Source organism: Galeopterus variegatus, unplaced genomic scaffold (genome assembly GCF_000696425.1).
Source record: "Galeopterus variegatus unplaced genomic scaffold, G_variegatus-3.0.2 Scaffold4320, whole genome shotgun sequence".
Lineage (NCBI taxonomy): Eukaryota > Metazoa > Chordata > Mammalia > Dermoptera > Cynocephalidae > Galeopterus > Galeopterus variegatus.
This window is the reverse complement of record NW_007730431.1, coordinates 8,975-13,328: the sequence shown is the minus strand read 5'-3', so window position 1 is coordinate 13,328 and position 4,354 is coordinate 8,975.

Below are 4,354 nucleotides of genomic sequence, written 5' to 3'. Positions count from 1 at the left end.
GAACATTGGCCCATGTATGGGGCTGAGCTAGATCAGCAATCTCTGTGCCAGGCTGTACCAGAGAAGCATTGCCCCCCTGCACTTCTGAGTTTATAGCCATCCCTCCCCTTTCTGTCTTCATCCGTGGTGCTACAATGCATGGTGCACTACTGCCACTCTCAGCTGGGCAGTCCATCTATGATAGGCTGTTTTCTTTAGTTTTGAAAATAATGACTTTCTCTGTTCTTATTAAAAGTAAACACACTATTCTCTTATTGAAAAATATCAGGCAACAAGAAGAGCTCAAAAGAATAAATTTTTTTAAAAAAAATCTCTCTCTCATCCAGAACTCATTAACATTTGATGGTCATCATTACATTCAGGCCTTGTTTTGTGTTTGTGTATGATGTGTGTGTATGTACATATATAAACAAATATGTGTATACATATCTTGTGCAAATGTATTCTGAGTACATGACCATGAAGTGAGTTGTAGGACACAGCATCCAGAGGAAACACACAAAAGCCAAGATAACTAATGCTGCTGTAACATCACCCCCTCTTTTGGAATGTTGACCAGATTGCAGGAAAACCAAACAACCCCTTTAAGTAGAAAGTAAATACATTACAAAAGCAACCAGATGGCTTAACATGCCATTGCTGACTTTTTTTTTCTTCCCTTCCCTTCTTTTTTCATAGTATAAAAGACTACACAGGCATACTTGCAAGCTCAGGGATATACCTCGTCTTGAACCCATCTGACTGCCTCAAATGTAAGTTCTTCCTTTGACTATCCACCAACCTGGAGTATTCTGACCATTTCTTTGGTCTGAGCTTGCCCTCTGCTTATGGAGGGAGGTTCTCTGTTCAGGGGGTTTTCGAACAGCACATATATGTGTATGTGTACACACATACACAGGCACACATATGGAGAGAGAGAGAGAGAGAAACAGTAAAGAGCTCTTGTCCAGATTTTCTCACATTGGAGCAGTGACTGTCTTGAAATGAGATTAGAACAAGGGAGAGTGCTGAATCATACACTGTCTCTTCTATACATGTTATTGGACAACACAATCACTTGGTCACACATAATTTCAAATGTGGGGTGCAACACAGCCATGTGCCTGAAAGAGAAGAAATGTCTAGTTAACAGCACTAATGAATATCTCAGTTCTAGTCACTAAATATTTTGTTAAATCCAGTAACAATGGCAAAAAATAAAATTCCAGGGAATCTTATAATGGCAAATTCCAGATTAAGCATGGGTATTGTAACTTTTGATTACTAGACCTATGAACCTAAATATACTTTAATTCCTCCCAAACACACATCCATTTTATTTCTTTTTATTCTTGACTTCCCAGCAGCAAAATCTTTTGAAACCTCTCTTTTCTAATAGTGCCTTGTCAAATACAGTTAAAAAGCATAAAACACCCCTAAATATTTATATATTCAATTTCTTCTTAGAGATATAATGGCATAAATTGGGGACATAATCTTTTTTTCTAAATTATATTACGTACTATTTCATTGATCATTATCTTTTTAATCTTCTATATCTGTTTCCTTGCTTCCAGCTGCTCAATTCATGTATTAGTCAGGGTTCTCCAGAAAAACAGAAAAAATAGGATATATAGATACAGAAAGAGATTTCGTAATAAAGAAAATATTAACTATTAAACTCCTGGCATCATTTCTTCTCTTTAAAAGCAGGGTTTCCTGATTCTTGTTGCTGTTGTTAATCTAAGTCTACAAGAGGTGTTAAATAAAATAATTAAATTATAAAATAATAAGTAGCATATAATGGAAAGTATTGTTTGCACATATTGCCATGTTAAACAGAATGGCATCTATGAACTAGAAAAAACTGAATTTTACTATGGTCTTTTGTATTAAATATAAAAATGGAACTTACAATCCAAATTTGTGCTTTACCCCATAGCTAAATGTGTTAAGTCAGTGGAAAGTACATCCTCGTTATGAGAAGGCTTAACAGTTTGATTCCAATACATATTATAATGATAGGATCAACTCCCCTTGTTCTGATTTCTTCAACATCAAGAAAGAAAGTGTCGTATTATAACAGCGACGCTAGAAGTTGTTTGTTTGTTTGTTTTTACAGAAGCAGATTATTTTTATCAGAAAGTTCAACCTGCTTTATAGTTATATTTGACATTGTAACATAAAAATAATTCGGCATCTTAGTTCATACAATGATCTCTTTTGAGTTATATGGTTTGAGAGCATTTCACAGAGACCTTTATTTGGTTAACAAAACAAAATTAAAAAATTGCTAAGCTAAAAACACGAGCAGTAATTGCCATTTGAGGTGGTGGGCATGCTGACACTATTGATCTGATCATCACATCTTTGGCACAGGTGCCAATGGTCAGGTTTGTGCTCCATGAATATGTATAATCAATTAAAAGATAAATAAATAAATTATAAGTGAACCAAATTTTTATACAAGTGGGCTTTTTCAAATATTTTTTCTTCCATGATGCAATTCCCTTAAATTTCTGACAAATGAGAAGTAGACACTTCATAAAATAATGATTGATGCACACTGATAAAATGAAGATGATAATAAGAAAATTCCAGTTAAAAACATGAATTGTGGATTTCCTTATAATGTGCAGTATTCTTTATCATTATTCTTGAATGTTGAAAAAAGAAGTTTTGTTTGTGGAAATGCCATAAACTTAAATATTTTATCACCACCAAGACAGCAACCTAGTTGCTGTACTGTGTTCTAAATTTTCTAATATAAATTAACTGAAAGAAACTGAAGGCCATTTACATTTTATTGCACAATACTTTAGGTAATGTCAGTATTTTAACAAATTATACTTTAATAGACTTCTGAAAAGTTTTATTTAATAAAACAACAATAAAAGACATTAACAACTTCATGTTTTTGCCTCAAAATATTCTCAGAAAATAATTTAGTGTCATTTTCAGAAAAGGAATATTGTTCAAAAGCATTTATTTCATTTTTCTTTCCTCAGAACTTCTGCTTTTTGGCATGTAGCTATATATATTCTAATCTGGAACTTATTTTTTCTCTTCTCTATTTCACTATTACAATTTTTTCTAGAACTGCCAATCTGTTTTTATAAAGGATGCCAAGTGCCCCCTCCCTCTTGTTTTAAGCTCTTTGGTCAAAAATAAGCCAAATTTGTAGTTGGTGATTATTTGGTACTTTTCGTCTAATTAACACATTGGTTAACAAATCTAATTATAGGAAATCTGAAAATACTTTCTTACCTAATAAAAATACTTCCCACACTTTTTTTCTTCCAACTTTTATGAGAAAATAATTGTGAAAATTCTTCTGCAAAAGAGGACATTTTATAAGATTTAATGGTTATGAAATTCTTAAAGTAAGTTTTTCAGCCTGTGTTAAATGTCTAAATGGAGATTCAACATGAATGACTCTCCTCTTTACAATTTCAATTTTAAACCTACATATTTTATTGCATATAGAAATAATTTTAACAACAATTAGCCACTTGCCCATCACTTTAGAGCAAGCAAGGATTACAAAATGTGCAATTAGCAAATTACACAATTACATTGCTTTCTATTGTAAACAGAAAAATAAATTCTAGCAGATTTCTCCATATTAAAGAAGCACTGTGTCAATGGCTCATTTGTAGTATGGAATACGGCATGCCAATATTTTTTTATGGTGATGACTTTATAAAATGATTAATTATCAGTTCTGTTTCCATGGTTTTCCTTTTAGTTGCATACATAATCAGCTTCAAAGCCACTCTTTTGTTTGTTTTCTTTCAAAGAGAACTTTTTTTTTCTTTAAACTCTAACTTTGTAGAATAAGAATGTGATTTGTAAAAATGTTTATTTTTTGTTCAGTTAATAATATATGATAACAGCTTCTTGACTTAAGGAATTTTAAAAGGGTTATATATATTTTAAATAAAGATTTTCTTATTATTTATTTCTTAATGAGTACAATAGATGTGAAATTGAACACTTATCTTCACTTTGTTTGGATCAAAGATACAATCTGCTGAAAGTTTAAAACATTATCCAGCTGACCCATTCCCCTCCCTCTTCCCTTTTCTCTTTTCAATGCACAGAAACAAAGTTTGTGTGCAGCTTTAAAACTATCACAAATTTCTACAGACAGTGGTTTAAAAATTCCATATATATCCAATACTTAAAATAACAATCTGCTGAAGATTATAACTTTGCTTTTGTCAAAACATTTCTCATCTTCCAAATTTATTTTTTAATTTTTTTTCTTTACTATTGCTTGCAAAGATTTTATTTTATTTTATTTTATTTATTTTTTTCATTAAATTTTTATTTTGTCAATATACAATGTATATGATTATTATGGCCCATCACC